General features: G+C 41.2%; 1 protein-coding gene across 2 annotated transcripts in view; it reads right to left on the reverse strand.

The window, feature by feature from the left end:
* Positions 1 to 14,672, reverse strand: part of LOC126174751 (structural maintenance of chromosomes protein 1A) — a 196,559-nt gene that overhangs the window by 18,708 nt on the left and 163,179 nt on the right. The gene's annotated exons all lie outside the window — the stretch shown is intronic.

Consider the following 14,672-nt stretch of genomic DNA (forward strand, 5'->3'; position numbering starts at 1 on the left):
AAGCATAACATCAGCTTGATATGTGTCACAGAATGTCACGATTGATTCACTGACTGACATGCCATGATTTTGACTGGCACAGTACGGAACTCCCCAAATGAAATCTGACATCTTTGCGGCACTTGTTTCAAATTGGGGAATCCTGGGTGTGCACACTTGTAAAGCATTCAGTTCAGAGAGGCCATTAATACTGGTGAGCAATGTAATATTCTCTATACTCTGGATGAATTTTATACCACAAAATGTTATCCATTATAATAATGTATATTCTCTGAATTAAAAAGTTAGGATTGTGACCTCCTCCCCATTCCTCTTTAACTTGACAAAAATGATCTGATGTAGCACACTCATTTGTGATCGCATTGTGCCAGCAATAAAGCCACAGTGAAATATCCACAACATTCCTCATATTTCAGAAAAGGTTTCAGGTATAGAAATGAGATTTTGGCAAACAATACAATGCAAACAGCAGTGTATTATGCGATAAGATTATTATGCAAAACTTCATAATCTATTGTGTTATTCCACTAGCTACAGACTTTTTCAATGAAAGAATGCAATTTTTAAGAGCCACGAATAGCTGGTAAAAATAGAAATGCTATGGGTTTTGGAAGAATATAAGTGAAGACATATTTATTTTGTACCGAGAATTTGCTTTTTCATAAGCTAAAATATGATCTTACTTTTCCTCTGTACCTCATTTAAAAAAACCGCTTTTTCAGAATTCTTTTGCAACTGCATCTGCACTATGTATTAGTGATGTGAGACTGTGTAAACTCCACTGTGTTTTGGCAAAAGAAGAAACTTTTAACATGGCAACCACAGAAATGTGCCACTCATGATGCTTCTCTGAATGTTATATTTTCGGTGAAATTCTTTTTAGATACTAACCAAAGCAGAGTTGACAGTAGATCTTTTTGAATGGCCACCATGTAAGTGTAGGTGTGGAGGGCCACCACTTAATATTTACAGAAAATGTGAGCCTAGGCTTTAAGTTTAGAATGACACTTCCCCTACAGCACCTGCCCATAACCCCCACCACTACCACTCTCCCCACTCGTACCTTGCCATCTGCATATCTAGTGGCCATGGCATTCTGCATGCACTATACTACTAACACTGTGTCCTTTGGTGATTAGGATTTATCTCTGTGTTTTTTCTTCCTTGTATCTGGCTATGAAATTTTTGCCTGTCTGTTTGATACAAGAAACTCTGCAGTCAGTACAGCAGATTTTATTTATAACTCCAGTTGAAATCTTGTTGGTTTTAATATTGTATACAAGTAAATAACGTAGGGTGGGAGTAGTCTTGAAAGCAACTCTAACATTAAACCAAATGAACAATGCACTGAGCTTATACAAAACATTACTATAAATGGGAAACAAGATAACTTTTTAACTCTCTGCAGGAACATCACTATATTTGTTAGCTGTTTTTTTTTTAAGAACTTGAGATATAGAATTATATCTCTCATCCGCTATGGAGTAATGAAAGTCTGTTTTAGATGCAAAATGGCACAAGGTACTTAATTCTTTTGTTTAATTTGTGTATTCTGCTGATCACTGCATCAAAGAAGGCTTTTTCTGTTATGCTGGATGACTTGAATTGTACCAAATGATGACATCTGTAGTAGTGGGTTTATGATAAATACCAAAAGAATGTGTTTCATTGATATTAGTAAAAGAAAGATCTACATTGTTAATATACATATTTTGCTGATGTTCTACAGAAAAATAAATTTTGGATGAATTTCATTCATCTTAAGATCTAACATATCGATGTCATCCTTAGTTCCTTTATACATCAATAGACCGTGAAACATATCTTATTGTAATTGCTGTGCCCCATGTCAATGTTAGTAAAAAAAATTGTTTTCAAAGTAATTAATACATTTATGCATGGTGTGCCTTTCAAATTTTCCACTTTCAAAGGCCAAAACATTCTGACAGTGCACATTCTGGCAGTTTTCGAAAAAGACTGGAGGATAACAAGCGTTTCTCAGAACCCATGTATAAGTCAATCCGAAAGGCGTCGGGGCAACTATTGTACCCCGAGCAACACTTTATTGTGAAGTGCATCAGCGTCTTCGTTTGTATGCCGACAAGTGTCAATTTTGCAAGATCTGCTGCTGAATGACAAACCATGTCAATAACCGTTTGCGAAGGATACACTGCGACGTATTGACATGAATGCCAGCTTCCTTGAAAGATGTTTATTCTCAGAAGAGGCAACCTTTCATCTACCAGGAATGTTTAATCAGCATAATGTTAGGATTGGGGCTCACAACATCTGCATGCTATCACTGAACATGTTCCTGATAGCCCCAAACTGAATGTGTGGTGTGCACTAATGCACACTAGGTCTGCTGGACCGTTGTTCTTTGTAGAAAACACAGCATTTTTTTCTGAAATGGAACTGACAGTGAATCGGTTAGTGTAACTTATTAAGTTGAAGCAGTTTATATACCCTCAGATACAATGTTTGCCACGCAATGTTATCTTTCAACAAGATGCAACTCTGTCACATTGGTTCCTGGACACAAAATTTTCCAGTCGCTGGATTCGTGAAGGACGGTGTGTATGTGACTAAATTGGATGATGTTCCTATGTTAAGATGACTTATCACTAATGCAACTACAACAGTGACAAGAGGACATGCTAGGATGAACTTGGCAAGAAACTGAATAAACTCAAAATTCTTTGTGATACAAATGTTTCCCGGGTAGAGGTGTACTAATGATTACTAAATAAATTATTTGATATGCTCTATCATATCTTGAAGTTTCATTATCACATCTACTACAGTCTTTTTCCCCTGGGCCTTTAAATGTGGAAAGTTTGAAATGGAACACTGTGTTGATAATACTGCTCATTTCTGCTCACAAGATGATGCAAGATATATGTACGAACTCAGAATGAGCTGAGTGGCAAGAAATTGGAACTTGTGCTGGAGAACAATAATGCATTTACCAATCACTTCATTGCAATACCTCAAGGGTTTTATGATTAGGATGTAATGGAAGAGGAAAATAGTGAATACAATACGTCTACATCCATACTCCACATACAGTGTGTGGTGGAAGTGTTTTGTGCACCAGTGTCACTTCCCTCTTTTCCTGTTCCAGTCACAAATGGTTCATGGGAAGAATAATAATGGTAAGCCTCTGTATGGCTTTGAATCTATCCTATTTTATCTTCATAGTATTTTTGCGATCATAGGAGGAAGCAATATATTGGTTGGATTTTCTAGGAATGTACACTCTCAGGACTTCAGCAGTAGACAACATTGTGATGTAGAATGCCTCTTTTGCAGCATCTGCCACTGGCTTATTCATGTATTGGTAGAATGAGCATTTTTTGAGTCACTTCCTTTGCTGATGAACTACATTTCCTGAGGATTCTTCCAATGAATCCCAGTCTCACATCTGCCTCACCCCCGATTAATTTTATATGGCTGTTCCACTTCAAATTACTCCATGCACATACTTCTATATATTTTATGGAAATAACTGCTCTCGGGGACTGTTCTGCAACCATGTAATCATAAAGTAAACGGTCTTTCTATCTGTTCGCAACATTTTACATTTGTTTACGTTGAGGGTCAATTGCCACTCTCTGCACCAAGCACTGAGACTCTCCAGGTCTTCCTACAACTTCAGGTGTTATGACTTTGAAATTGTGTATAAGTCTGAAGACATCTCACTGTTGAGAATGACTTACTGTGTTCTGTTTGCCAAACACTTTTCAATTCAATCATACAGTTGCTCTGATATTCTGTATGCTCTTAGGTGGCAGTGTAGAACTACATCAAACACTTTCCAGAATAGAAGTGTCATATAAAGCAAAAAGGATTAATAACATGTGTACAGAAGACCAACTGGAGGAGTAAATTCTAGAAGAGCAGGAAATTCTATAAAGCACATCATCAACATTCTATAGTTAATTAACACACAGAAAGAAATCAGAAGAATAGAATATTCCAGAATGAGATTTTCACTCTGCAGTGTACTGTGCGCTGATATGAAACTTCCTGCACATTAAAACTGTGTGCGGGACCAAGACTCGAACTCGGGACCTTTGCTTTTCACGGGCAAGTGCTCTACCATCTGAGCTACCCAAACATGACACACACCCCACCCTCACAGCTTTACTTCTGCCAGTACCTCACCTCCTACCTTCCAAACTTCACAGAAGCTCTCCTGAGAAACTTGAAGAACTAGCACTCCTGGAAGAAAGAATACTGCAGAGACATGGCTTTGCCACAGCCTAGGGGATGTTTCCAGAATGAGATTTTCACTCTGCAGCAGAGTGGATTTGCCCACGAAAGGCAAAGGTCCCAAGTTCGAGTCCTGATCTGGCACACAGCCCAAGAAGTTTTACACAGACTATGCTATTCTCAAGCTACATGGGCAGATAAATGGCAAGAGACACTCAGTAGGACTGGTATAACACAGTTTAAATGTAATTTTACCAAAGGAAAGTTCAATCAAAAAATCTAATAAATTATGTGATAGAACAGTTGGGTATTCCAAATGAAGACCTATAATGATACCTTTTCACACTCTATCAGGTGCTGATAACTCTTGCCGGTTACCCATGTAACCGGCATCTCCATGTTCTTCACACTGATCATTCAACATCCGACACTGTTCATACCCCTTAGATGCCTTACCACGCCCAGGAACAACACTAAGCATGAACAAGATTAATGCACTTTCATGGCTATTCTACTTGTCATAGAGAATTACATCTCTATAATCATTTATATATTTGCCACTGGCACGTACGTTTGAAATACAGAGCTCAAAAAAGAAGGTACTAAAATATTACTGTCAATACACGTGCCTTGAGGATTGCTTAGCTAAAAATGGATGTGCCAGCTACTCTGCAACACACTGAAACCTCCAAATAAGGCTGGAATCTTAACAAATCACAAATTTTTGAAAGCATACCACACTTTTCTTGCTTTCAGCTACAATAGAGGACAGGCTCCAGAAGATCACTAAGCCTGAACAGTAAGTTTCACAGACCACAGCTTATTTCCAAATGCTTCCAGCCACTCTTAAGTTTAATGACTTTGTACTTTTGCTAAACAGCAAGGAAAAGGCTCACAGGGGCAGTTCATTTTTCTGCACGTGTGTCCCTGATAAACTTCCCAACTGCAATGCCTGGTTCCTCACTTCTGCCAGTTACAATTGTAAAATCGCTTGAAGGGTACTGAGGAAATCAGTGCAAATGAAGTTCTTCTCTCTGTCATAAGTAATTTCCCTCAATGCCTTTAGGTTTGTATACAGTTTTGCACTGTACATTAAAAATTTATTTTGGCATGTAAATCCTCAAGACATGATAAGGTAAAACAACTCAGAAACCCCCTATGAGCATACACTGGAATAAAATTGTGGTGGTTTTGTACAATATTGCACGAAGATATAAAATCAATAGTAAAGATACTATATTTTTTATGCCATGATAAAATAACTCTTAGTTCCCTTAAGAAACCAAGGTGGTGATTTGCTCCAACCTTGGCATAATGCAAACAATGGAAACTCCAGGTTGGAATATCAACAATATTTGGAAATGGATAGATTGCTACTCACCATAAAGATGGCAAGTTGAGTCATGGATAGGCACAAAGAAAAGAAAAGGCTGTTACACATTTACCTTTCGGCCAAAGCCTTCTTCAGAAAAGAAAACACACACACACACACACACACACACACACACACACACACACACACACACACATTCATACACGAAAGCACACTTCTCGAACATATAACTGCTGACTGGACTGCAGCTATTACATTGAACGGAAGTAGCAATCTGGAGTGGGGTGGGAGATTAGAAGAGCACTGTCTGGCGGAGTGAGCAGGGACTAGATGGAGGCATGACAAGACTGCTAGGTGAGGCAGGGTGGGTGGGTGGGTGGGTGGGTGGGGGCGGAGTGAGGGAGGGGTAGGAGGGTTAGTGGGAAGCAGAGAAGGGGAAAGACAGACCTGTTTTGGATGAGGGCAGCACATACTGAAGGTGGAGGACGTGAATACGAGTAGGTGAGAGGACAGACAGAGTGGAAACTGTTGGGTGGAGGTGTGGGGACAGTAGATTTCTGTAGGTTGCGACTGGTATAATTTCGGAAACGGTGATCGGTGTGGGGACAATAGGTTATTGTAGGTTGAGGATGGTATAATATCGGAAATGGAGAATGTATTGTAAGGATAGATCCCTTCCATGATGTTCAGAAAATCTGGTGGTTGAGTGGCAGATTCAGATGGTTTGGATTGTGAAGCAGCCATAGAAATCAAGCATGTATGTTCACCAGAGTGGTTTACCATGCTCCTGGCCAATTAGCTGGTGGCCGTTCATCCTCATGGACAGCTGATTGGTAGTCATATGAATATAAACAGCTGTGCAATGACTGCAGCAGAGCTGGTATACGACAGCTGCTTTCATAGGTGGCCTGGCCTCTAAAGGGGTAAGATAAGCCTGTGATGGCACTGAAATTGGAAGTACTGGGTGGGTGGATTGGGTAGGTCTGTATCTGGGTCTTCTACAGAAATACAGTTTCTGTGGCAAAGGTTAGCCCTGATGAAGAATGTGGTTCATTTGTTTCAGTCCAGGGTTATATTGTCCGCAACGATAGCTGAGTGGTCAGCGCGGCGGTCTGTCACGCCAAGGGGACCAGGTTCGATTCCCGGCTGGGTTGGAGATTTTCTCCGCTCATGGACTGGGTGTTGTGTTGTCCTCATTATCATTTCATCATCACCAGTGGAAGGCAACGGGAAACCACCACTGGAATCACTTCCCTAGACGCTCATGCGGTGGACCTCTTTGACGAGGCTTCCCCCATGACAAGACCTGCCGTAAGGCAGAACACCAAAAAAAGGGTTATATTGGGTAACAAAGGGGGCAGTCCTTTGTAACTGATTCTTGGAGGTGGCACGAGGATTGGGGTTGTGTGGGGGAATGGTACATGATAGCGCCAGTGTCAGTGTGTGTCTGTGAAGGCCTTGGTGAGACCTTCAGCATATTGGGATATGGAGCTCTTGTCATTGCAGATACACTGTCTCCAGGCAGCCAGGCTGTGCGGAAGGGATTTTTCAGTGTGGAAGTGATATCAGTTGTTTAAATACAGGCACTGTTGGTGGCTAGTGTGTTTAATGTGAACAGATGTGAGGCTGGAGCTATCAGAGAGGAGGAGGTCAACGTCCAGAAAGATGGGAGGTTGGGTTGAGGAGCAAGCGAAGTAGGTGTGTAAGTGTTGAAGGATTGAGATAGGGAGTCTTGGTAGTGAGTCCTTATCATGAAGATATCATCTGCCATACCTAATCTCAAAACAAATCCTGACCTAATCATCCTACCAGCAGACAAAGGTTCCACCACTGTCAGTATGAATCACAGTGGCTACCCAGAGGATAGCCTCTGCCAATTATTTGACTCCTCCACCTATAAACTCTGCCATCTCAGAACTCCATCACCTCCAATCCCTGCTTAAAACCATACACCCTTCCCAGAACCTCTCCCCTGAACATTTCTCTCCTCACCCCTATGACACCCACCTTCTACATACTCCCCAAAATCCAGAAACCCAACAACCCCGGACACCTCATTGCAGCTGGTTACCGTGCCCCAACTGAAAGAATTTCGGCCCTCTTTCATTAACATGTCCAATCAATTGTCTGCAATCTAGCCTTCCACGTCAAGATATCAACCATTTCCTTCACTGACACTCCACCATCCCCACAACCCTTTACCTCCTTGATCCCTATGCATCAGTGTTGAAACCCTTTCCCTATACATCAACACCCCTCATGCTCATGGTGTTGCCATTACTGAACACTACCTTTCCCGATGGCCTTCAGACTTCAAATCCATTACCTCAGTCCTCATACACCTTACAAACTTTATATAACACACAACTATTTCTTCTTTGAAGGAAAAGGTATACATACAAACCTGCGGCACAGATGTGGGCACCTATATGGCACCCTCCTATGCCAATCCATTTATAGGCCATCTGGAGGAAGCTTTACTAGCCTCCCAAAACCCCACTGTTCTGGTTCAGATTCATTGGCAATACCTTCATGATCTGTACTCAGTGTCAACGTCACCCTATCCTCATTCTTTCACAACCTAAATACCTTCTCTCTCATCTGCTTCACCTGGTCCACTTCAAAACAGCGTGCCACCTTCCTGGACATTGCCCATCTCCTCTCTGATGGCTCCATACACACCTCTGTCCACATTAAACCTGACAATCACCAACAGTACCTGCATTTTGACAGCTGTCATCCCTTTCATACCAAAAAATCCCCTACCCCTTCCCCCAATACAGCCTGACCAACTGTGGCAACAACTTCCTTGTCCCTTATGCTGAAGATCTCACAAAGGCCTTGACAGACAGGCACTATCCCCCACACCTAGTCTGTGAACAGATGTCCCATACCATTCCCCCTCACACCCACAATCCTGCCACCACCCCAAGAAACAACTACCAAGGACTGCTCCCCATTCATCATCCAATATCGTCCCAGACTAGAACAATTGAACCACATCCTTCGTCAATGCTCTGATTACCTGTCATCATGCCCTGAAACAAGGGACATCCTACCCGAGATCCTTCCCATCCCTCCTAAAGTCATGATCTGTTGCCCACCCAAACTCCACAACATCATAGTTAATCCCTATGACACTCTCAATTCCAACCCATTGCCACGTGCATCGTATCCCTGTGGAAGACCCAGGTACAAGACCTGCCCAATCCACCCACTCAGAACTTTCTATTCCTGTCCTCTCACAGGCTTAGCCTACCCCTTCATAGGCCGAACCACCTGTGAAAGCAGCCGTGTCATGTACAAGCTCTTCTGCAATCACTGCAGAGCTTTTCACATTGATATGACTACTAACCAGCTGTACACTTGGATGAATGGGCACTGCCAAAGTGGACCGAGAGTATAGTAGACCATCCTGTGGGACAACAAGCAGCTGAACGTAACATGCTTACAGGGAACTTATAAATTGTAGAAAAATCGAAATTTTATCATCATCATCATCATTTAAGACTGATTATGCCCTTCAGCGTTCAGTCTGGAGCATAGCCCCCTTATACAGTTCCTCCATGATCCCCTATTCAGTGCTAACATTGGTGCCTCTTCTGATGTTAAACCTATTACTTCAAAATCATTCTTAACCGAATCCAGGTACCTTCTCCTTGGTCTGCCCTGACTCCTCCTACCCTCTACTGCTGAATCCATGAGTCTCTTGGGTAACCTTGCTTCTCTCATGCGTGTAACATGACCCCACCATCTAAGCCTGTTCGCCCTGACTGCTACATCTATAGAGTTCATTCCCAGTTTTTCTTTGATTTCCTCATTGTGGACACCCTCCTGCCATTGTTCCCATCTACTAGTACCTGCAATCATCCTAGCTACTTTCATATCCGTAACCTCAACCTTGTTGATAAGGTAACCTGAATCCACCCAGCTTTCGCTCCCATACAACAAAGTTGGTCGAAAGATTGAACGGTGCACAGATAACTTAGTCTTGGTACTGACTTCCTTCTTGCAGAAGAGAGTAGATCGTAGCTGAGCGCTCACTGCATTAGCTTTGCTACACCTCGCTTCCAGTTCTTTCACTATGTTGCCATCCTGTGAGAATATGCATCCTAAGTACTTGAAACCATACACCTGTTCTAACTTTGTTCCTCCTATTTGGCACTCAATCCATTTATATTTCTTTCCCACTGACATTACTTTCGTTTTGGAGATGCTAATCTTCATACCATAGTCCTTACATTTCTGATCTAGCTCTGAAATATTACTTTGCAAACTTTCAATCGAATCTGACATCACAACTAAGTCATCCGCATATGCAAGACTGCTTATTTTGTGTTCACATATCTTAATCTCACCCAGCCAGTCTATTGTTTTCAACATATGATCCATAAATAATATGAACAACAGTGGAGACAGGTTGCAGCCTTGTCTTACCCCTGAAACTACTCTCAACCATGAACTCAATTTACCGTCAACTCTAACTGCTGCCTGACTATCCATGTAAAGACCTTTAATTGCTTGCAAAAGTTTGCCTCCTACTCCATAATCTCGTAGAACAGACAATAAGTTCCTCCTAGGAACCTGGTCATATGCCTTTTCTAGATCTATAAAGCATAGATACAATTCCCTGTTCCACTCATAACACTTCTCCATTATTTGCCGTAAGCTAAAGATCTGGTCCTGACAACCTCTAAGAGGCCTAAACCCACACTGATTTTCATCCAATTGGTACTCAACTAATACTCGCACTTTCCTTTCAACAATACCTGAGAAGATTTTACCCAAAATGCTGATTAAAGAGATACCTCTGTAGTTGTTACAATCTTTTCTGTTTCCATGTTTAAAGATTGGTGTGATTACTGCCTTTGTCCAGTCTGATGGAACCTGTCCTGACTCCCAGGCCATTTCAATTATCCTGTGTAGCCATTTAAGACCTGACATTCCACTGTATTTGATGAGTTCCAACTTAATTTCATCCACCCCAGCCGCTTTATTGCACTGCAATCTATTGACCATTTTTTCCACTTCCTCAAATGTGATCCTATTTCCATCATCATTCCTATCCCATTCTACCTCAAAATCTGAAACATTACTGATCGCATTTTCACCTACATTGAGCAACTCTTCAAAATATTCCCTCCATCTGCCCAAGGCATCCACATGATTCACCACCAGTTTTCCTGACCTGTCCAAAATACTTGTCATTTCCTTCTTACCTTCATTTCGAAGACTGCTAATTACACTCCAGAATGGTTTTCCAGCAGCTTGACCCATAGTCTCCAACCTGTTTCCAAAGTCTTCCCACGATTTCTTCTTGGATGCTGCAATTATCTGTTTGGCTTTGTTTCTTTCTTCAACATAACTTTCTCTGTCTACCTGGGTTCTGGTATGTAGCCATTTTTTGATACGCCTTCTTTTTCCTTTTACAGGCTGCCTTGACTGTATCATTCCACCAAGCTGTTTGCTTCATCCTACTTTTACACACTACTGTTCCAAGACATTCTTTAGCCACTTCTAGTACTGTGTCCCTGTACCATGTCCATTCCTTTTCCAATGACTGTAATTGACTACATTCAACTAACTGGTACCTTTCTGAGATCGCTGTTATGTACTTGTGCCTGATTTCCTTATCCTGAAGTTTCTCCACTCTTATCCTCCTACATATGGACCTGACCACCTGCACTTTCGGCCTCACAATCCCAATTTCACTGCAGATTAATTAATGATCAGTGTCATCAAAGAATCCCCTGAATACACGTGTGTCCCTCACAGCCTTCCTGAATTCCTGATCTGTTATTATATAGTCAATGACAAATCTGGTTTCCCTGCCTTCCCAAGTATACCGGTGAATGTTCTTATGTTTAAAAAAGGAGTTTGTGATTACTAAGCCCATACTGGCACAGAAATCCAAGAGTTGTTTCCCATTCCTGTTGGCCTCCATATCCTCTCCAAATTTACCCATAACCTTTTCATACCCTTCTATTCGATTTCCAATCCTGGCTTTAAAATCACCCATGAGCAGAACACTGTCCTTGTCCTTTACTCTAACAACTACATCACTGAGTGCCTAATAATGACTATCCATCTTATCTTGATCTGTCCCTTCACAATGGGAATATACTGACACAATCCTAATTTTCTTGCTAGACACTGTCAAATCTATCCACATCAGTCGTTCGTTTACATACCTTATTGCAACTACGCTGGGTTCCATTTCTTTCCTGATGTAAAGCCCTACACCCCATTGTGCTATTCCTGCTTTGACTCCTGACAGGTAGACCTTGTATTCTCCCACTTCCTCTTCTTTCTCACCCCTTACCCGAGTGTCTCTAACAGCTAAAACGTCCAGCCCCATCTTACTTGCAGCCTCTGCCAGCTCTACCTTCTTCCCAGAGTAGCCCCCATTGATATTAATAGCTCCCCATCTCATTACCATTTGTTTGCCAAGTCGTATCTTAGGAGTCCCTGGTTTGTCAGTTAGAGGTGGGACTCCGTCACCTCCAAAGGTCCGAAGCATTTTGCTCTGATTATTGCCAGCATCATATTTAAAGTACCAGGGAAGCAGGTTGCTAGCCTTACTTGCCCCGAGTCCCATTGGGTTTTACCCCTAATGCATGTCTCCTGGTAATTCAAATTTTTGTGTTAACAATGTTGTTGTTTGTAGTGGATTTTTTATTGTTGATGTGGGCATCTTACCTTCTTTGATAAAGGAAGTGGCAAAATGTAAACAATGTGACAGTGTAGGCTGTCTTGAAATAACTGAACAAAAAAGTAGCAGAAAGGGTTTAGCATCAAAATTAGTTGTTCTGTTTTGATCCTGCAATAAATCTACCTCGAAAATGATTTTGAACATTGTGAATAATTCATATTACGTGAATTTGAAGTTAGTTTATGGAATGCATGCAACAGGAAACAGAAAGAAAGGCTGCTCAGACATTTTTTTTTGTGGTTTGATGGACCTTCCTCCTCCTCCTCCTCCTCCTCCCAGTAGGTTCAGCATGCCTTGACGGTTGTGTGTAAAGCATCTATGAAACATGCAGTAGAAATAACTGTAAATATTAGTGGAACCAGGGACATTGCTGTTGCACTTGTTGGGACATGGCAACATCGAGGACATGGTTCCTTGAATGGTGTTGTTAAGTGTTACTTGTCTGGTGAATGGAAAAGTTGATGATGTTGAGTGCTTATCTATGTACTGCCACACCTGCCATGGTAAAACTGAAGGACATATAGAATGTCAGTGTTCTAAGAATTATGATGGTTACAGTGGAGGTATGGAGTGTGATGGAGCTCTAAAAATATTTCAGAGGTCGGTCCCCGTTTATAAAGTTAGATATAAGAAGTATCTAGGCGATGGGGACTCTAAAGGTTTCCATGAGTTCAATGTTCATTGTGATACCTTGGTCACAAAACTGGAGTGTTGTGGACATGTGCAAAAGGGGATGGGTGCTAGATAGAGGAACTATTACGAGAAATGAAAGGAAAGTTGCTATCTGATAGAAAATTGCCTGTCCGAGGCAGATTAACAGAAACTGAAATAGATCTCCTTCACAGTTGTTATGGACTAGTCATTAGATGAACTGCACTTCTGAAGCTGTATGAGCCACCTACTTTCGTAAGCTGTCCACAGACTACCACCCTGATCGCGGTCTTTGCCCTAAAGGAGCAGATTCTTAGTGTGGTTACCAAAAAGCAAAAGAAAGTGGGTCAAATATATCGTCATAAGCATTCCCTTCCTGAGCCCCTTATGAATGAAATAAAACCAATATTTAGAGACCTGAGTGACCATGTTTTGCTTAGTAAATGCCTTCATGGGAGCACTTAGAATAAAAAAGAAAATGTTCCAAAGATTTTATGTGGGGAAAGATTACCCAAGAATGTTTTTGTAGGAGTCAATACATTAAAAGTTGGTGTACTAGATGCAGTGATATGTTTCAATGATGGAGTGATACGAAAGTTGGTAGTCCTGAGAAATTTAGTCATAAAATGTGGCTCTAATATGGAAGATCAATTGCTTGCATGTGACACAACCGGTGCATGAAGCTGAAAAATTTGCTCTTCATTACCAAAGAAGCAAGAAGTGCTAAAAGGAATGCCAAGAGGAAGCTTGAAGATGAAGAAATGCTGCAGGATGAAGATGATGCTTCAGGAATGCTCTGAGGCACAGTTTATTTGGATTCATATCTTCATTTGCAATTTCCTGCAAGTTGTATTTTTCAGAATTTAAGTAAAAATATTTCCTAAAGTTTACAAAGCATTGCTCTAATTTTTTTTATGTAACTTGCAATAGTCCATACTTATGTAGTAGACCTAAGCGTTATTGCAGAATCAACTAAATAACAGAAAAATAACATTTTTATTAGAAAAAAAATTATAAAAATTAAAATGTAAGATGTGATACTTTTTTATCCTTGTAATATACATAATAGGTGGAATTAAATAGGTCTAGTACCTCAGCCATCATATCAGGCATATCTGGTAAAAATATGGTCTCTTTCAAAAGTATAACATTAGATTAAATGGTACCTTGATTTGAGGAAGCATTTTGGAAAAAAAAATTGCTTCAGTTTCTTTGTAATTTTTTTAATAACCCTAAGCAGGTTCAAAAATATTCAAATACTTCTAATTTGTTTAGAAAGTGTGCTGTGTTACCTGATACCAACAAAAAAGTCTGTAAAAATATACATTATAAACAGTGCCTGAAAGATATAGGTGTTAATTTTTACATAATATTGACTGGAAAAAATACCCTGTATCCTTAATGTCAATAGCTGCTTCACTACCCAAGCCATCTGGTTTCTCCCCTCAACCACCACCTTTTCAGAACTGCACAGAAGGGTGTTATCCCTACGAAACATTCCCCATTCCCGAAATCATCCCAACCTCAACCTAAGCTAACCTACTGTCCCCACACCCTCCATCCAACAGTGTCCTATCACCTTCTCCCTATTCACATATCCCATCCTCACTGTGTGCTGCCCTCTTCCAATGCACCTGCCCATCTTTCCCTTTCCCTGCTCCTCTCCTTTTCTGCTACCCTTCCCCCCCCCCCCCCCCCCCCAACTCCCTGCCACACAGTCTCCTGACACAGCACCTAGCAGGCCTGTCACGCCTCTATCTA

Source organism: Schistocerca cancellata, chromosome 3 (assembly GCF_023864275.1).
Source record: "Schistocerca cancellata isolate TAMUIC-IGC-003103 chromosome 3, iqSchCanc2.1, whole genome shotgun sequence".
Classification (NCBI taxonomy): domain Eukaryota; kingdom Metazoa; phylum Arthropoda; class Insecta; order Orthoptera; family Acrididae; genus Schistocerca; species Schistocerca cancellata.